Consider the following 21,988-nt stretch of genomic DNA (forward strand, 5'->3'; position numbering starts at 1 on the left):
GGAAGATAGGTTCAGCGAGATCCTGCAAGCCAGTGCTGCATCAGACCATGAGCAAAGGGCCTGGAGGGTGAACATGGTAGATATCATGGAGAAGGAAAGAGTGGACAGGAGAAAGGCCCAGGAGTCCCAGCAGGAAAAGTAGAGGAAGATGCAGCAGGACATAATGGGGCTTGTCTGGAAGCAAACACACACTCTAGTTGCCCTACAGATTCAACAGTCATGGGTTCATCATCCTTTGCAATCAACAGAGAACTGCATTACAGCACTTCCCTACACCTCCCAACATTCCACATGGCAACAGGGGCCACATCCCTACAACTACAACCGCACCCACGGGAACGGGAAGGACTACCCCAGCTTCCCTTACACTGACTTGTGAGAGCCACAGTTACTGTATGTGTAGCGAAAATGGCCTGGAATGGACATGAATATTCTTTCCCCTGTTAAGTTCTGTTCCATTAATTTATTTTTTTAAGTTTTATTGTGTTTGTTTCTGGAATTGCATATACCTGTTTCGCACTGGTTTTGGTAAACAAAGAATTTCTATTTTTTTAAATGAATTCGTCTTTTTTGCTTCACAACACATACTGCAGAATGCCTAGAGCTACTCAAAGCACTGACAGCTTGTTATTGTACCAGGCCACAGAACTCATAAGTTCAGTGAAAAACACAGTGTACTTATTAAAAATATACAGCAAGCACCACATAATTCAGAAGTGCATTAAAAGACACATATTCATAAATATTCATCAAGCACTACACATCTTCTTAATAGCCCCCCCAAAAAAACTTTAGGGCCAGGTAGAACACGGTTCACCAAACCCATTACTGTGGCTAACTGTTAAAATGCTCTTTCAAGGTCTCCCTCAGCAACATAGCTCTGCATTGAGTTCTTCTAACGGCCTTTGCGTCTGGCTGTTCAAACTCAGCAGCTCCCCACCTCTGCCCTTCACCCCAGTAGCAACTCCCCCCCCCGCCCTTTTGCCTCACAGATATCACTCAGGACACAACAAGCAGCTATAATCATTGGGATATTTTTCTCACTGAGATCCAATCTTGTGAGTTACCACCACCAGTGGCTCTTCAATCTACCAAAAACACATCCAACTGTCCTCCGGCACCTGCTGCGCCGGTAGCTGAAGCTTCCCTAGGTGCTGTCAAGGTGGCCAGCGTACAGCTTCATGAGCCAGAGAAACAAGGGGTCCCCAAGGATCTCTACTGGCATTTCAACATTGCCAATGGTAATTTGCCAGGCGGGAAAGAATGTCCCTGTTTGCAGTTTGTTTGAACAGTCCCATATTCTTAATGATTCTAGCATCCCGCATCTTCCCAGCCCAGCCCACACGGATGTCAGTGAAGCATCCCTGGGGATCCATCAATGGTTTCACAACCATAGGAAAGCAGCCCTTTCTGTTGATGTACTCTGAGGCAAGGTGGGCTAGTGGCAAAATAGGGCTGTCAGTTCGGGAAGTCCATTACTGCAAAACCATCTACTATGTACTGCACATTGCTGAGAGTTACAGCCCTGCGTAGCAGGAGACAATTAATGGCCCTGCACATTTCATTGACAATGGCCCCACTGTAGATTTTCCAACTCCAAAGTGATTGCCCACACTCCGATAGCAAATCTGGCACTGCAAGCTTCCACATGGCAATTGCCATTTGCTTCTCCACTATCAATGCCACTCTGATTCTGGTCTCCTGGCGCTGAAGGGCTGGGGTGAGTTCAGCACACTGATCCGGGAATGTGGTCTTCCACATCCAGCAGTTCTGCAGCCACTGCTTGCCATCCCAAACCTGCATTACAATGTGATCCCACCAATCAGTGCTTGTTTCTCAGGCCCAAAAGCCGTGCTCCACTGTCTGCAGCTGCTCTGTGAATACCAACAACCACCTTGAATCAATTTTGTGATGTCCTTCAACAAACCGTCCTCAAAGAAATCGTCATCTCCCCTATTGCTGGGGTTCTTCTTGTGGGTCTGCACATATTGCAGGATCATGCATCCTCTGCTTGCAACACTCATAACAACAGTGCAGAGCTGTGTGGGCTCTGTGCTTCGGTCAGAGACAGTGGCCAGTAAAAAAATGCTGTGGAGGTTTCTGGGATTTTAAACAAGGTATGAAAATTGCAGGAAATGGATGGCGCATGATGAGAACCTGATCCCTTGCTCCCAGTCACTCTGCGCGATTTGTTTTTGCCCCGCTATGCAATGCTAGTATCTCCCAAAAGACAGTGCCCAGGATGATGGCAAGGGGCACACTGACTGGTAGCAACACAGTGAGTAGCAGCGCCAGTGCAAGGAACCAAATATGCATGTGCACAAGCAATATACTCACTGCAGTGGCTTTATGACAACGTCACTACTGTTGACTAAAAATGTAGATATGGCCTAACTTGAATACTGGCAACAACAAACCCTATGAGAGGCAAAATCAGCTCAGTCCAGATTAGTGTAGCCAAGACACAGAGACATGATCTTCAACAAGAACTTCTAATTTATAATCTGTAATACACCAGTCAAACATACAGGAGACGTTTTGCAATCTAAAGATATTTCTATTAACAACTAATGTGGAACCACTGATCAGGTAGAGACAGGGGAGCCCCTGTTTTTTAAGAAAAGTGAGTCTGGGACCTAATTCTTGACCCTCATTTCCAGCACCCTGCCCCTCAGACTCCCAAAATGGATCTCCAGTTATTCATACTGATCTCTTGCTAAAATAGGTTGGCAGTGAAACCTTTTTAACTAGGGACTACTTATTTAAATATACACACCCATATTGAAAATATTTTTGATTTCATGTACATGGCAAGTGCTGAGTGAGAGCAACGCAAGTTTGTCATGAGCGTACAGCAAGTTACCCAAACAGGCTAGAGCTCTACTGGAACTGGTGACACTGGGCAAGAAATATGATGCAAAATGAGACTAGATTTATACACGCATTGACAGTGTAATAGTCTCCTACACAGCATATTACAAATTCCTGCAATAACCAACCTTGCCCATAACCAAAACAGACATGCTTTTATTGTGTACATTAATGTATTTAAACTAAAGCAACAAAGTACCTGGGTGGTTTCAGTGTTTCATAATAAAGAAAAGGTTTACAAAGAAAACAAAACATTCCATCTCTTTTCCCCCTTCTCTGCCTTTGATTTTTCAGAGAATGAACAGTGGGTATGTGTGTATTGTTTTTAATAGCAACAGTGTCCAGCCAGTGACCTAGATTTCAGAACAATATGAAAGCAGGGCAAGAAGACATTGATGAAAAGATAAGACTGTACACACACATTCCACAGAACAAAATACAACAGCTAAATTACTCTCTGATGCAATTCCATTGACTTCAAAGGAGTTGCATCAATCTGCCACCAACTGAGGGTAGGTTAGTGTTTTGGTTATTTTTTTCCCTTCATCTTCTTTATGCAGCATTCATGACACGAGTCCTAGACAAACAGGTGGACCTTTATTTCATCAGTGAAGAGTTTCTTGACTAATCTCAAATACATACCGGTAACAACAGATCTCTCAGGTACATCCCTCCTCATCAGGAGCCCTAACCTGATTCCATTGAAGCCCTGGCAAACTCCCACTGAATTAAACGGAAGCATGATCAGGACAAGGTGTTGTACAATAAACTTCTTACCTCCGATAATTTTTGAGGATCAGTTATACTATCTCATCCTCCACCTGGCTTTCTCCAGAGAAACCCCACTACATCTCTTATACTCTGATACCTGATAATTAAGAATATATGTCCTCTCTCTTAGCTCGTACTGGTATATTAAACAAAATACTTTTAGCTTCCCCTATGCAACAGTGGTTTTCTTCTTGCTTATTATGTAACTTTGTAATTTGATTTTAAGAACACAAATTTCTCCAAAGTACAATGTATCTCCCAAAGACATGACAAGCAGTATAAAATATTTCAAATATTTTAAAAAGTAGTCTGTTTGCTAAGCCTGCCATAGGGCTTTGCCAAAATGGAAAAGTGACAGCAGCCTTAGCAATTAAAATATAAATATTGAGTAGACAGCTTTTTACTTATTGATTTGGTAGCCAGAAATTTTTGAGATTCCTCTTAGGAATTGTGTCCATAAGTGCAATTGTCAGAGAGAAAACCATGTCTTCTTATCTGAAAATAGGCATACACAAGTTTCAGAACAGAATTTAAGTTTAATTTTTTTACATTTTCCAACAAAGGAACTAATTCTGCAAACCATTACTCACACATGTAGTTCTTACTTTTGTGAGTACTCTTATGCACACAAAGATTATTCACCTGAGTAAGAGTATGCAGGATGAAGTCTGAATTCAGTAATTTCAATTTATAGCACAAACTAATTTTAAAAACTCACAACACATGTATACAATGCCTAATTGAAATCTTTTCAATTTTGAAAACTGAATTAATGGTAATTTCCAATGCTACCTCTGCTCATTTGCCATTTGGGGTTTTTTACAATCACACTTTCTTTGAATATATAAAATTTGTCCCTCTTTGGTAGCCATTCGAAAGATAAACACAAACAAAACAGGAAAGCTGACTAAACAGAGAAAGCACTGAAACTCATTACACAAAATTGCTATCAAGTGCACAAAATAAACAAACTAAAAACTCTAATCTTTCTTTTATAGAAATTTTAGGTGCTACTTGTAACAATAGTTTATAACAAAATTGAATTCAAATGCAGCTTTTACATTGACAGTGTGTCTAACACTTTCATACAATTTCTAAATTGATAAAACCTTCGATATCCACTCATATTTCAGTTGCTTATTACTATTTTTTTTTAAATCAGCCAAGGCACCAATCTTAAATGCTAACATTCACATTTCAGCTATTTTTGCTGGAATCCTCTTTTTAAGAATGCAGGTAGCTGTGATTATTTTGTAAACAATGGGGGAAAGAATTATGGAGGTGAAAGGACAATGGCTCAAAACTATCCTTGAGCATCATTCTGAGAGAGAAAAATGCAGTCATTGGACAGCAGTCTTGTCTATTCCCAGTAGGATTTACAGGCTAGTTTATGCCTCATAATTATCATTCATTAAGTGGGTTGCAGTAGCACCTAACAGCCTCAGTCATGGACCAGGACCCCGTTGTGGTAGGGCTGTGTAAGCATAGAACAAAAAGATGGTCCCTCCCCAAAGAGCTTACAATGAAAGTAGCTGATCTACAGTACCGAAGACAATTGATCAATCTAACAATATTATTATGGGCTCCTGATTTTCATCTAAATACCAGGTGCTGATCTACCAATGCAGTCCAAGTTTGTACTTGGACTGATAAAATTCAAGAGGATCAGAGGCATTTAGATATTCAGAATTTTCTCACCACAGCCTTCTCAATTATCTAAGCCAGGAACAGGAAGCTACATAGCAAAGGCCAGAGACTCTGCTCTGGCTGAGCTGGGCTCAGTGCATGGTCAGGCTGGGGGAGAAGCAAACATGCTTCCATGCCACCTTTGTAGCACCCTAATCCTGGGACTACTTAAGCCCCAGATCACATCCCCTTTTCAATCACTGCACCCTGTTCACTGAGTATAGAGAAGCAAGTAGGAGCCACTAGGCTGGCTGTAGAGCACATACAAATTTCCATGTACACTAGGGGAATCCTCAGAAGGACACTTAGTGGCTTCATGTTTCTTTTGTGCACCTGGAGCAGGGCCAATGATCTGGCCTGGGAGAAAAGTTTGCCACATTCTCAGCATCCAGTTGTGTTTTTCTGAGCAACAGTCATACGACAGCTTCCTCAAGAGAAGTCAACAACCTGCCCCTCTTAAGGGAGGAAATGACATACTCTCAAGCCTTTATCCAGTGACACTCTGTGATGCAAAGTCCTCAAACACCTGTTTTCCATCACCATTTTACATGAGCCCAACAAAATAGCACTGGATGTTAACACTGTAGCAGATGAGATAACTGCAATATTTACATGGTAAATTGTTTGCTAAGGCATATTAATGTAAATAACTGAAAATGCAAACAGGTGCAGTTTGTCTATTTGTTGCTCAGATTACAATATGGTACAAATAAATATTAGGTAAACACTAAACTACAAACAGGTGCAAGTGTTCTGCCTCTGTCACCATTTATCCTTCATCTCTGCTGAAGTGGCAACTGCTCCCAACTCATGTGAAACACCCTTCTCAATTACATTAGCTGTACAGCATGCATGGGCACGTACACACAAATCAATTCTCTCAAGACTACCCTTTTTTTAGAAGATCTGTATCCTCACTGTTGGTAGTCGAAGCAGCTAAATGGCAGCCTTAAGAAAAATTAATTCTACACAAATCTCTTCTTCTTGATTCTCTCATAAGATTAGTCATCATGGAGATCCCAGAAGGGCTTTCCTTTACTGGTACCGCATGGCAAACACACTTGGATTCCATGACTACTTTTTTATTTCTGATGATCCCATCACTAATCTTTGCAGTTTAATCATTTTTAACTCACGCATAGTAACCCTTTCTTCCCTTTTATTCAAGTGCTCTACATAAAAAAAATGTTCAGCTGAGTAATACTGTTTTTCCCCCGTGGCCTGACACGAGCTGCTTAGAATAACTAGGGTGACCATACGTCTGGTTCTGGCTGGGACAGTCACCTTTTTAAGCCCTGTCCCTGCTGTCTCGACTTTTTTTTGCTCTTGCCAGCTTGATCAGTTGGCAGGAGCAAACAGGACAAATGCCCACTTCTGTCAAAAAAGTGGGGTGCGGAGGAATGTGGGGGGAAGGGGCGGGGAGGGGCAATGCCAGCCTTGTACTGGGGCCAGTCAGTGTTTGGGTGAGCAGTGATGCTAGTCCTGTGTGGGGAGGTGGGGGCTGGGCTTGGGCAAGCAGCTTGGGCCAACACCATGCCAGGGGCGGGGGGAGAGGGACGGGCGCTCGGGCTAGCCCCATGTGGTGTTCCTTTTTCCCTTTGGGAAATATGAACCCTAAGAACAACATTTTATGTTTAGACAAATCTAGTATTATTGCCAGGTACCCACTCCCAATCTTGTTTCCCCTGTTTTTGCCTAATGGATTTACTATAATGAAGTTAGATTATGCATTCATTTCATGGCTCATTCGTACACCACCAAGGAGTATTAGCTATACCCCCTCCCTCGCCATGCACCAAATTGTTTGTTTTCTTGGGCAAAGGCTGTTTCAATCTTTTCCCCCTCCTGCAAGCAAAGTGACTGTGTGGAGCAGGATCCAACTGTCAGCAGTTGCATATCCAAGGTGTGGAGTCATGAACAGGAGAAAAGTTGGCACACTGGTCTGAAAACCAGCTAAAGAGCTAGACACACAGGGTTTCTCTATACCGTACTATATACTGAAGCTGGAAAGAGGCTACTAATAGATGAATCAGTGCTGGTAGGGATGGAGCCACTCTTTTATAAAATTTTCCAGTTTGCAGGCAATGTTAACAGGAAGGCACAGCACAGGATGACAGCTATAATCTCATTATTTTAAGCATGGTACACTGTCAACTGCATGGGAGGAAAAAGAACAGATTATATTCCTTGGACTGTAATAGGGAGTCACATTTGATATAATTTTTTAATTCTTGCTGCACTCTTTAGGCCAAATTCTCCCCCTTACATGAGCTTAAATCCAAAGTAACTCTATTGGCTTCTCTGGAGTTACGCCAATGTACACCCGTGGTATGGACCGTGGAATCTTTCCTGCACAGTTTAGTGAAGCCACAGGAGAAAATTTAAATGCCAGCAAATTAAATTACCAAACACTGAAAAGGTCACAGGAGTACTGCACAGTACAGAGTGAAATAATATTCTTAGAATATTGCAAAAGGAAATATCTTAAACAACTAGATAATTAAGCTATAACCAGCATATCTCCTTATGCAGCACTCATTATAACTTCCCCCTTAATTGCCCTATTTAGAAATCCTATGTAACCATTGCACATCTGTAGGCAACACACAGCATTCTCCTTGAACTTCAACCCCGTCTTATTGTTGTGTACCTTTGAGTGTCTGCTAGTCATTGTACAGGGTTCAAATCAGTTTTAAACTCCTTCAATAAAAACCTCTATAATCAAGCAACAAAAAGATCTACTGCAAAACCACCATTTATCTCAGTAAAATACTACTGCAGTACTTTCTATGGTGCAAATATAAGGAATATGATTTTACTGCAGTCAGCAAATCAGATCGTTGCATTGTTGTCATATGGCCCATGTTAAAATGGAAAGAGCACAGAATGAGCTCACTGCAACTGAATGTGCTCTGTCTTTGTTCAGTTGGCCAGAAGAAAGGGGGTTGTTGTCCCTCTAAGAGCCCCCGCTCCCAACTGGGTGTCAGAGGTGATAGGAAGGGGAAAATTTTCCTGGACAGAACAGGGAGGACAAAAAGTGACTGGATAAGGTGGGGGGGGGGGGGAGGGAGAAGGGGCGGGCAGGGGCAGTGCCCTCCAGGGACCTGGGGGTGGTATTTATACTCCAGGCACTTCCAGAGAAGCCCCCTTTCACAGTAATCAGGTGAGCAGTATTATACACTGGGCACATAGGCAAACTGCCAAGTCATCTGGAGGTTCGCAGCTGAGCCTTGGTAGCAAGGAAGGCTGAGTTGGTATAGAAGGAGGGCTATGCTCTGGGACCAGGTGATGCCCCTCGGGCGCTCTTTGGCAGCCCGGGCACAGACATCAGATGTGATTATTTTTCACTCTGATGTGGGACAGACCCAGATTTCTGTGTGAAGGTGATGATTATTTGGTCTGAGATGTTACAGAGGAGGAAGCCATAAAGCCCCCCAAGGTTGATAAGGCCAGGAGGCACACGAATAGGGAGGTGGCTAAATTCGTATGCCACCAAGATGGAATGGCAATTGCTCATGCAGAAATATCATATTGGGCACCCATGTTATTCAGGAAGGATGGGATTCCCCTGTCCGACCAAAGAGTGGATATATTTATGGCCCATATGAGGGGATGAATTGGTAAATATCTGGGAACCCAACAAAGGTGAGGAGGAGGCAGCCAAGCTAACTGCTGATGCTTCCTTGTGGCAGGTGTCCAGTACAGGTACGCATTACAGAGGGGATAATAGTTCTCTGATCAAATGAATGTGGAAGGGGATTCAGTGGAACGCATCCCTTAAAGAAGCTAAGGAAGAGAGGTTGGGAAACTAGGGAAGATATTAGGAGGCTCTGAAATCTGGTATGGTAGAGAAATAAATTCTCCCCCTTTTTCCAGCTCCCTTAAATCCTCATACAAAGGGAGGGGTGCCGTCAGCCCTACCAAAAAGATGGACACAATTAAGGAAAAAATCATGACTAAGGCTACGTTTTAGTCACAGGTATTTTTAGTAAAAGTCACAGACAGTTCACAGGCAGTAAACAAAACTTCATGGCCCATGACCAATCCATGACTTTTAATAAAAATACCAGTGAATAAAACTTGGCCGCGGGGGTGGGGGGAGGACTGCCCAGAGGCCCTGTGGGTGCTGGGGGAGGGCGGACTGGCTGCTTGGGTGCAGGGGAGGGGGGGCACGTGGGCGGCAGCACACAGCCCAGGACCCCCACTAGTGCTGCGGACGGGGGGTTGGCAGGGCTGGCAGGCTCTCTACCTGGCTCCGTGCCTCCCTGCCCCAGCAGCAACAGCGTTTGGGTGTGGGAGGGAGCACGGAGTTGGGGCATGGGACCGGGTGAGGCAGACTCTGGGCGGCGCTTACCTGGGGGGCTCCCCGGAAGTGGCAACAGCCCTCTTGCTCAGGTGCTTGGTGGAGGCTTGGCCAGACAGCTCTGTGAGACTGCGTGCTGCCTCCACCTGCAGGCATCACCCCCAGAGCACCCATTGGCCATGGTTCCTGGCCAATGGGAGCTGCTAAGTCAGTGCTTTGGGCGGAGGCAGCACACAGAGCTGCCTGGCCAAGCCTCCACCTAGCCGCTGAGCGAGAGGGATGTTGCCAACCCCCCCTCCCCAGCACCACTGGGGATCCTGGGCAGTGTGCCTCCGCCCGCGCCCTCCACCCCCACGCCGCCCTCCTCCAGCACCCACAGGGCCTCTGGGCAGTCCTCCCCCCCACCCAAGTTTTATTCACTGGTATTTTTATTAAAAGTCATGGATTGGTCATGGGCCATGAATTTTTGGCCCGAGACTGCCCCAGCAGTGTCCGGTGCGCCTGACGCAGGGGCTGCCTGAGCCGCCGGTCACTGCGGAAGTCACAGAGGTCACGGAAAGTCATGGAATCCGTGACCTCCATGACAATTCACAGCCTTAATCATGACCTGTGTTATACAATTTATTGTTGAGTACTATCGTACACATTGAGTGAATAAAGTTGTGGTCTAATTAATCCTCATACATTGCCTCTCTTTCTTCCAGTGGAGCTGGGACAATCATAGAAATGTAGGGCTTAAAGGGACCTCAAGAGGTCATCAAGTCAATTCCCCTACACTGAGGTAGGAGCAAGTATATCTAGACAGGTGTTTGGTTAATCTGTTCTTAAAAACCTCCAATTACATGGATTCCATAACCTCCCTTGGAAGCCTATTCCAGCACATAAGTACCCTTACGGTTAGAAAGTTTTTCCTAATATCTTATTTAATTCTCCCTTGCTGCAGATTAAGCCCATTACTTCTTGACCTAGCTTTAGTGGACATAGAGAACAATTGATCATTGTCCTCTTTATAACAGCCCTTATCATATTTGATGACTTATCAGGTCCCTCGCTCAGTCTTCTGTTCTCAAGACTAAATCATACCCGTTTTTTTTAACCTTTCCTCATAGGTCAGATTTTCTAAATCTTTTATCATTTTTGTTGTTCTCATCTGGACTCTCTCCAGTTTGTTCACATCTTTCTTAAAATGGGGCCACCAAAATTAGACATGGTTCCCCAACTGGGGCTTCATCGCTGCCAAGTAGAGCGGAACAATTCTCTTCCGTATCTTACATATGACACTCCTGTTAATGCACTCAGAAAATTAGCCTTTTCTGCAACTGTATCACATTGTTAGCTCATACTCAATTTGTGATCTACTATAACCCACAGATCCTTTTATTGTATCCACCAGGCAAGGTATTAACAAACTTTAACAGAACTTTATTTACAGTGCAAGTCTCTTCTCCAAGCTGTAGCTGCACACTCTGTAACTCTCCCAGCCTCCTCAACTCATAGACTCATAGACTTTAAGATCAGAAGGGACCATTATGATCATCTAGTCGACCTCCCGCATGATGCAGGCCACAAAGGTGTCCCAACCCCTTTCCCTTGACTCTGCTGTTGACGTCCCCAAGTCCTGTGGTTTAGAGACTTCAAGTAGCAGAGAATCCTTCAGCTAGCGACCCCTGCCCCATGCTGCGGAGGAAGGCGAAAAACCTCCAGAGCCTCTGCCAATCTACCCTGGAGGAAAATTCCTTCCCGACCCCAAATATGGCGATCAGTAGAACCCCGAGCATGTAGGCAAGATTCTCCAGCCAGACCCTCATTGGCCATTGATACTATTTACCAGCGATGGCGCGCTGTTGATTTGACTAAAATCACGTTATCCCATTAAACCATTCCCTCCATAAACTTATCTAGCTTAATCTTAAAGCCAGACAGGTCCTTCGCCCCCACCATTTCCCTCCTCCTTCCTGTTTCCTGTCCTTTCAGACTCCCAACAGCCAGTGCTCCCAGTTCTAATAATACATGCAGCATCTAAACACCACATTCCCTCCTCTCTTAAGAAACTTTCCAAATTAAAATAAACATTGTTGTTCTAACCCCAGGAACAAATATGAAACAAGACACTATACTGTTGGCAGGAATATTACACTGAAAACACTGTAGATACTACATAACATAGTCTTTAGTCCAGGCAGGTGGTCGTCTGAGTCTGACAGGCCGTCTCTCAAGCCCCGGTTCCAGTGCAATGTCTTGTTGCGTTGGTTCTACAGTGAAGTCATCCAGTGCAGACTGGGTATTGGCATAATCTCCTCTTGGTGCATAGGCAGGTGCCAGATAAGAAGCATTCCATACCCGCCCATCAGAAAGTCGATAGGTGTAAGGTCCCTTCTTCTCTATGATTTTAAGAGGAGCTGTGAATTTATGGTCCCCTTTGCATAATATTCCAGGTTTTCGTATTCTAACAAAGGAACCACACTCAAATTTTGGTTCCTTAGCACCCCGCCATTTATCTGTGAAAGCCTTAGACTTTGCTTGGTTCTGTTCAACTGTCTTTCTCTCAGCATTACTTAGTGTCCTTGAAGTAAATGCAACAGTCCTCTCTGTGTTGTCCTCATGAAGTTGTGTGAGGACAGCCCCAAGTCCATAATCAGAAGCATCAGTAGTTACAATTGTGGGCAATGCGGGACTGAATAATGCAAGTACTGGACTATGTACAATTAAGTCTTTCACCCTTTCGAAACTAACTTGTGCATCCGAGTCCACACTAAGGTTGAACTTCTCCGTAGTAATTCTCGTAACGGTTCAATGACAGAAGCATAATTGGGAATGAATTTTGCATACCAGGAGGTAAGACCCAAGAAGGAATATAAGCTTTGCAAATCTGTTGGAGGAGGAGCATTTGAAATTGCCAGGATATGATCTGGATCAGGTTTTAGTCCAGCCTGTGAAATTGAATGCCCCAGAAAGGAGAGTTCAGTTTGTCTAAATTTGCATTTGGATCTATTGAGCTTGAGACCTGCTTTGCTGATGCAGTTTAGTACAGACTGCAGGTTATTGTCATGCTCCTCAGTAGTATTTCCAAACACAATAATATCATCCAAATAGCACTGAACTCCATGTTGATTCTTCAGAATCAATGACATCATTTTTTGAAAGGCACTTGGAGCTGATGCGAGACGGTATGGAACACGTTTAAAACGAAATAGTCCCTCATGTGTAATAAATGCTGTGAAGTCTCTGCTATCTTCATGCAACATAACCTGGTGGTATGCGCTCTGCAAATCAAGAGTAGAAAACATCTTTGCTCCACGGAATTCTGCAAATACTTCCTCTATGTGAGGAAGAGGATGGCTGTCAATCACAATAGCTTTATTTGGCTCCCTTAAGTCCACACAAAGGCGAATGTCTCCACCCTTCTTCTGCGTCACTACTATAGGTGAAACCCATTCCGAGGAGTTAATCTCTTCAATAATGTCCTTTTGAACAAGTTTTCTAAGTTCCTCTGAAACAGCTTCCCTGATTGAAAATGGTAAGCGCCGTAATTTCTGTCGTACAGGCAACACATTATTCCGCATTTTAACTTTATGCAGAAACCCATTAGCACAGCCGAGTTTCTTCTCAACCTGGAGTTGGGTCCCAGCTGAAACCGGTGTGTGTACCGCAAGAGTGCTTTGCTGAGGAAGATCAATTAGTCCATTAACTACCCTCAGATTTAAAGCAGCTAATAAATCTCTGCCAAGGATAGCAGTGCCTTTGTGGACAATGTAGAACTTCGCAGTTACACATCGATCTCCAAAAGTAACTATTGCTGGCAGGCAGCCATGTACTGGAATATGGTTTTTCAAATAGCATACCAAGTGAAGTTTGGGTTCAGTAAGAGGCACATCTTTAAAGTCATGCAAATAGATGGAATCAGGTTGTATAGATACTGCTGAGCCAGTGTCCAACATTAGCTGAATAGAGTGTGATTTGCCTGGAGGGTATGGCAGAAACATTTACAGTGCACTTTATCTGTTCTGGAATATGTGCAGTACTGATTTTGTCTACACTCAGCACAGTAACATCTGGTATTGTAACTGCATGCACCTGTTGATTGAATTGGCTACTGTGACATACTTTAGCAAAATGCCCAATCTTTTTGCAATGATTGCACTGAGCTACTTTTGCTGGACATTCTGTGTAGCTTGGAAGATGTTGTGGGGATCCACAGCGAAAGCATGCTTTTACTGTATTTTGCATTCGCTGAGTCAGTGGCTTTTCACTAGTTTTCCTTTTGCAATTGTTTGTCTGCAGTGATAGTGAACTTTTCTGCAAAGGAGTCACTCTCTGGACTGGGCCTTCTGTACCCTTGCTCATTATTTTGGCTTCAGCTGTAGCTGACTCAATCTGAGTAGCAATGGTTATTGCTTTTTCTAGTGTAAGTTGTGGTTCTAGAAGTAAGCATTCTCTTCCATGAAGCATTGTTGTTTTCTCAATGAGCTGGTCTTTAATCATCTCATTTGCCATATTCCCAAAGTCACAAGTTACAATCAGACTCCTCAGGGAGGCAATATACTGCATTATAGTCTCCCCTGGTTTCTGCTCACGCTGGCGAAATCTGTAGCGATTAACTACTACATTCACTTTTGGCACAAAAAAGTTCTTTAATGCAGTGAGTGCAGTCTCATATTTATCATCTGCAAGGGGAAAAGTGTAAAATATACACTGCCCTTCTGCTCCAAGGCAGTGGATTAGCAAAGCACACTTTCTTACTTCAGAAATCTCTGTAGCACTGATTGCAAGCAGATAAGTCTCAAACATACAGATCCAGGCAGTAAAAGCAATTGGAGGCTCACCTGGGCTTTGCAGAAAGGGTGCAGGTGGGTTCAGAGGCAGAAGATCCATCCTCGTCGCCAAAATGTTGTATCCACCAGGCAAGGTATTAACAAATTTTAACAGAACTTTATTTACAGTGCAAGTCTCTTCTCCAAGCTGTAGATGCACACTCTGTAACTCTCCCAGCCTCCTCAACTCCTCCCCCTCCTTCCTGTTTCCTGTCCTTTCAGACTCCCAACAGCCAGTGCTCCCAGTTCTAATAATACAAACAGCATCTAAACACCTCACCTTTTCAATAGTACTACCACCTAGCCCAGGGGTTGGCAACCTTTCAGGAGTGGTGTGCCGAGTCTTCATTTATTCACTCTGATTTATGATTTCGCGTGCCAGTAATACATTTTAGAAGGGCTCTTTAAGTCTATAATATATAACTAAACTATTGTTGTATGCAAAGTAAATAAGGTTTTTAAAATGTTTAAGAAGCTTCATTTCAAATTAAATTAAAATGCAGAGCCCCCCGAACCGGTGGCCAGGACCCGGGCAATGAGTGCCACTGAAAATCAGCTCGTGTGCCGCCTTCAGCACACGTGCCGTAGGTTGCCTACCCCTGACCTAGCCAGTTACTGTATTTCCCATTTTGTAGTTGTGTGTTTGATCTTTCCTTCCTAAGTGTAGTACTTTGCATATGTCTTTACTGAATTTCATCTTGCTGATTTCAGACCAATTCTTTAATTTATCAAAGTTGTTTGGAATTCTAATCTTGTCCTTCAAAGTGTTTGCAACCCCTCCCAGCTTGGTTTTATCCACAGATTTTAGAAGCCCACTCTCCACTCCATTATTCATGTAATTAATCAAAATATTGAATAGAACCAGACCCAGGGCTGACCCCTGCAGGATCCAACTAGATACATTCTCCCAGTTTGACAGTAAACCATTGATAACCATTCTTTGTGTATGGTTATTCAATCAATTGTGCACCCACCTTATAACAATTTAATCTAGATCACATTTCCCTAGTTTGCTTAGGACAATGTCATGTGGGACACCGTCAAAAACTTCACTAAAAATGATCATGTCTATCGCTTCCCCCCAGCCAGTGGGCCAGTAACCTTGTCAAAGAAGGAAATTAGGCTAGTTTTTCTTGCCAAAATCACGTTGGCTATGACTTATTATCCTATCATCCTCTAGGTGCTTACAAACTGATTGCTAAATAATTTCTTCCAGTATCTTTTCAGGTAGTGAAGTTAGGCTGATGAGTTTTTGAAGATAATCATTAATAGTTCCAAGGTTCCTTCAGCTAGTTTCTTAGGGTGAATTTCATCAGGCCCTACTGACTTGAATACATCTAACATTTAAATATTCTTTAAACTGTTCTCTCTCTATTCTGGATTGTATTCATTCCCCCTTGTTCTGATTTTGTCCCTACACACTTGTGCTATTCTTTTGTACTCATTCTAAGCAATCTGCCCACGTTTCCACTTGTAGGATTCCTTTTTGATTTTCAGGTAATCAAATTGCTCCTGAGGCAAAACATACTGCCCTCTTATTCTTCTTCTGATCATTCCTTTGCTATTGTGCCTTTAATACTGTCTCAGAGAAACTGCTAGCTCTCCTGAACTCCTTTCTCCCCCTTAGATTTTCTTTCTAAGGGACCTTATCTACTAACTCTCTGAGCTTATTAAAGTCTGCTTTTAAAAAGTCCATTGCCCTTATTTTGCTGCTCTCACTCCTTCCTTTCCTTAGAATCAGGAAGCCTATCATTTCATGATCACTTTCACCCAAGTTGCCTTCCACCTTCAGATTCACAACCAATTCCACCCCAGTCAGAATCAAGTCTAAAATGGCTGCCCCCTGGTTACTTCCTCCACCATCTGAAACAAGAAGTTGTCCCCAACACATTCTAATAAACTTATTGGACATTTTGTGTTTTTCTGTATTATTTTTCCAACAGATATCTGGGTAAAGTCTCCCACTATTACCAGGTCTCTGGATATTTGTTCTAGAAATTCCTCAATGAATGTAACTTGTTAATTTCACATTCTACAGTATATACTAGGGACATCTGAAACAGATGGCGAGAAATACCACAAGAGGAATGATGACTGTAACCAGGAAGAAATTGACAGAAACTAATCCATTCTTGTTATAACCCAGGTGTTATATATTAGAACACTGCTAATGAAGACTCACTGTGTGTTACTAGATTTTGAGAACTAGTATGTGAAAAAGCACACAATAAAAATGTTAAGGTTACTGAACCACTCAGTGTGCTTTATTTAACAAACTATTTTTGTCAGATTATAATATTTCATAATGTATTAGTCAACCTCTTGCCGTATATTTTAAAAAAAGGTAAGGAAGGGATGACAGGTTACCGACTAGTATAGGCTCTGCAGCTGTGGGAGGGACGCCATTTTATTTACAGCAGCATTTGTTGTTGCCTTCTCTGTCACTTTTAGAGTGAGTGAACTGGTGCTTATGGCAGCTGTGGACAGGTCCCATTAAACGTAACAGATGAGGTGCAGCTATCTGCAGGAGCAGTGTCCCTGCACTTTTGGTTCTCAGAAACAGACCAGAAGGGAAAGGAGGCTTATGTGGTGGTGAAGGAATGTGCAGATGGGTGCTTGTGCCCTGTAAAGGCAATAAGAGCCTTGCTAAAAACTTGGGGCCTGCAACCCGGACCGCTGTTCATACACGATGATGGCAGCTGTCTGACAAGGTACCAATTCAGCGCAGTATTGAGAAAAACCCTGCGCTGCTGTGGTCTTGACCTCTCTCCAAATTCGGTACTCATTCTTTCAGGATTGGGACAGCAACATCCGCAGTTACAAGGGGTTTCAGCTCACAGCAGGTGCAGGCAAGAGGGTGCTAGAAATCACGGTGTTACAGGACTTACATCTGCACCAAGCAAAAGATGGCAGGGAAGAGCAAAACGTAACTAACTTGTTTGTTTCAGAAGCTACACATAGCATATGCGATATCTGGATTTGTGGGCACTCTGTGGTGCACTGGGCACACAAGAGGGCAGCCAGTACGGCAGCTGGATCTCAGCTGGGCTGCAGCGGTGAAGTTGTTCATGTCGAGAAGAGACATGCAGTGGGATCAGCTCATGCCACTTCTGCGCTCACTGACAGGCAATGGCTGGGAGCAGACCTACGGTATGTGGGCAAGGCTCGTAAGAAAATAAATAAGGGGGTCACCATGATATTCCTGGAGAAAGGGGGCTCAGTGATACAGCACGGGGACATCCATTACAATCAGCCAGAAGTTTTGGGGGATGATGACGTATATTGGTCAAATGGAGGTTCTGACTTACAGCTAGAGGATGTGCGGGCATGGACTGGACAGGTGGTGTGATACCAGGCGGCATGCTTGGGTAGGGAGTGAACTCGCTAGAAAGTTGGCATTTGGAAATTCAGTGCTCTGTCAGCTAATATTGTTTGTGTTGGTGACTGACTACATGACATTCTTCCTTCTAAAACAATAATGAATCCATATTCTAGCACAGGGAAGGGAGTATTGTGCTCCTGAAGGTATCATAATTTGAATGAAATGTAAAACCAAGAAGCTGAGAAGGCCATTCATTAACCCAACTTCTTCTTATGTCCAGGGTAAATTCCAATTTGGGCAACTGCATTTTTCTCACCCAACATTCTCCCCCCTGTAGTTACAACTGAATAAGCTGTTCTTCATTTCTGCTCCTAAACTGTCAGATATTGTTAAGCAGTTGTAGCATTTAACCCTGGAGGTAGTTGACATTGTTATACATATTCCCTTTTTAAAAATTATTTTCAGTGTTAATTTAGTGCTTGTGAGAGTAGCTGGGCTGACAGCCTTGGGACTGAAGTTTTCTGTCTAGTCACAAAAATAAAAGTGGTGCAAGCACAGTCAGCAGCAGTGCAATTTGCCCCACCAATGTACGTTAGCCATCACCTGGAGAAACCAACTCTGAGAGTGGGAAGGCAATTCAGTTACCGGACCTAGTGGATTCTTGGTCTCTCTCTACCAATAGGTCACCAGTTATTCTAATAAAAGATCTATATTGCACCATAAGTTTATATAGCACTTGACAGAACACAGACATGGCATGAACTCTATCACAACTGTGAGGGGTGTGTGTCTATTCATTTCTTTATGTATAATCTACCTGTCCACAGACTATCAGCTCATTTCATGTAAAACACTGATTAACCTACTGATAACAATGACTTTTGTTTACTTCTGACCTGGACCAAATTCAAACCTGTGATCAAAAGGCAAAAAATGCTATATCTCATTTCCAATGTCCCCGGTCATTTGAATTCCCTTTTGTTCTTTATTATTAGAGATCTGGTATCCCATTATCCTGACCACTGCTAGTTAATACTTCAGTTTACCATGAAACTAAGAGACTGGACCACAATTTTAACTCCACTGAACTTGTCCTTGCAGCTCCAGCAAAGTCAGAACTTGGTAGTACATAATTTTTTGGGGTGTGTGTAACTTTTCAGATGTTTTTGATGTCTCTGGCAAATGACAAACATCATAAACAGTTCTCACTTTAATTAGCAAAGCTAAAACTCAGTGAGAGTTCTTCCATAACCTAAATTTGAAGACAGAAAAGATTTTCCAGAAAAAAAGTGGATCTGCTATGCATGTCTTTCCACAGTCCTTTCGAGTGATTACACTCAACCTTTTTCTATACTTACCATCTACAAAATGTCTATACACAATATCTTGATTATGTATAAGCAAATGAACAAAAACAATGAGTAGCCTCTATTCAAGCATTTTCAACCACAGCATAAATAAGTTGGAAATATGAAGGTGATGCTATTCGATTCCTAGCTCAATTCTACATCTATCACATTATTTACCTTTGTTAAATCCAGAACATTTCTATAAGACATTCATTCACTGATACAAATTTATAAAACAATGACCAGGGAGACTCTTTGGAGCCCTGTATCGGAGCCAAAAGGAAAATGTTAAAAACCTACAGGTTTGTAGCTATGTATATTTGGAAAAAAAATAAGTGTCTAATACTGCAGATGTTCTTCCCTTAAAACCCAAACAGCCTTAATTCCCAGTTGACAGGTTTCCTTATCACAAAAACCATTATTGCAATTGACAATTGGCAGACAGCCCAAGGACTGAATTGGTTCTGCAGGATGAGCTCCCATCTCAACTCTAGCAGAGCAAGATAAGGTCACATTGTTAGGGTAGCATTGGCAAACTTCCACTGCAGCTCCTTAATTGCTTTGTCTATGCTTAAAAGACTGCCAGTTCTGAATGCTGTCCATCTAACGTCTTTAAATTAGTATTACAACTCACTGAAAGAAAAATAAGATACCTGGATCAGAAAGACGCACACAATTACATTATTTAGTAATCAATGACTTTAGTGGTTATTTCCCTCTCTCGACTTAAACAGGGCGAATATTATAGCTCAGTAAAGTGAGTGATTATTTCCTAAAACCAGGGAAAGAGCTGACCAATCACACTAAGGGATTGGAAATTAAATCAGAGCACCTACCGCCAAAAGAATTTTTTAAAAAAAATTAAAAAAATACATAGTTGCACAGAAACATCAAAAATAAGGGAAAGGCAAAAAAAAATTGTGGGTGAGAAAAGATTTAATTATTTGTATTTTAAGGGCACTTGTGATCTTATTAAAAAGGAAGGCAAATGATTTATTATATTACTATCAGTATTACATTGTATCAACTAGAACACCTTTAAAGATATTTTTAAATGATCAACACTAACACCACACATCCTTAGTCACGTTATAAACAGAAATCTGCAGCATTGCTATCTGTAACATGTGGTCCTAGATATCTGTTGTCTTAGTGGTGAACTAGTTACCTACAGACTAGTTTAACATCTGGTTGAACAAAACGCTTACCTCGGCATATTTTGCCACTGAACTGGCTTCAACTGCATAGACTTTTCTAGCTCCAGCCTGAACTGCAAAAAATGAAAGGATTCCTGATCCACAGCCAACGTCTAGGACCACCTTGAAAACAAAAGGCACACCAAAAAAAAAAGAAGTTTAGAAGGTGGATTATTTTTAAAGTTGTTATTACATTCTTGAGTGTCTAAGTCCCAGAGGACCAAGCATGACATCCTAAAGAAATATTTAAACTGGGAGGGAAAACGGTGTTAAAAAGCCAATCATCATAAATTTTATTTTGGGTGCTTACATTTTAAAAAGAAACCAAAACTCCAGCTCTAGTTTCCAAATTTTCAGAGGGTGAGGATGTCACTATCATGTACCATAGAGAGTTACACTTCACCTCTGACTTCATGCCTTGGATACATATCACTGGAACCTGCTAGTGGGTTTCTATTTCTGAGACTTGGCATCCTCAGATTTGCTTTGTTCTGTGAGGCAGTAATAACACAAATTATTGTTGAATCCACATAGGGGAGGCTGGGAGTTTATGAGAGATTCAAATAACCTAAGACATGAAAGAGTTACTGAAAAATTGTACTGGCCACAGCTTGTGACAGGTCAAAGAAGCTCAAGTGAGATTTTTGATTCTCCCTTTGTTTTAAAAAAAGTTCAAGTTTAAATACTCATAATGACAGAAAATTTGAAAAAGCCATTGAAATGGCTACACACCACTTCGCTATACATTTTATTCTGATCTATTTTTGTTTGAAACTTATTCACACACACATATTTCATGTGTATAAAACACAGAGGTTTGAGCTTTAACTGTGTATTATATACATACAGTATAAGAATACAGACACAGGGTACAGTATTAAGATTTAGATAGATTAGATGTACATGTACGCACGCACACATATATATGTATGTATTTCGTGCAATATTTTTACATACTGCTAGGACCACAAGTAGCTGGGTGTAGTTTTCAAATGTAGGCCCTGATTCTGAAAAACAATTATGCACATATTTAACTTTAAGCAAATACTAGCACTGCAGGATTGAGTTGTTTTTTTTTTTTTTTTTTTTTTTTTTTTTTTTTAATGAAAACACTTATGCAGATATATAACTTTACTCATATAAGTAGCCCTGTGGAGTCCTCCAATGGGATTCCTTATGTGAGTAAAGTATGCAGTGGGGGTTTCTTACAATGTATTTTCTCTTTTCAAATGCTGGTGCCAGAGATGTTGCCTAAACAGTCTGCATTTTGCTGCTAGCTTTATTACCAACACCAGTCGGTCCACACAAATCCCTCCGTACTAAGCTGCATAAAGACTGTAGCAATGGAATTACAAGTCACTCAAGAGCTCATGGTTAAAGAGATTCATAAGTGCATAAATATGGCTGAAAGCATGCTCCACTTTAAAAAAAAAAAAAAAAAAAAAAAACTTACTTTATATGAAACCTAGGCTACGTACTAATGAAAGCAATCCAACCGCCAGTGTATATTGTAGCCAGTCTGAATCTCTGTTACACAGATACAGGGAATACTAAGGCAACTAACACTGTTTCTTTTATTTTACATAGCTTCAAATTAGGCCTTGGGGCCAAAACATTGCCTCTAATATTATTTTCCTTTCCTAGTGCAAGATTTTATTAAGATCATTTTTTATTTCACA

General features: G+C 42.1%; 1 pseudogene; it reads right to left on the minus strand.

The window, feature by feature from the left end:
- LOC128839540 (histone-arginine methyltransferase CARM1-like) overlaps positions 1-21,988 on the minus strand; it is a 117,459-nt pseudogene that overhangs the window by 32,420 nt on the left and 63,051 nt on the right.

Source organism: Malaclemys terrapin, chromosome 6 (assembly GCF_027887155.1).
Source record: "Malaclemys terrapin pileata isolate rMalTer1 chromosome 6, rMalTer1.hap1, whole genome shotgun sequence".
Lineage (NCBI taxonomy): Eukaryota > Metazoa > Chordata > Testudines > Emydidae > Malaclemys > Malaclemys terrapin.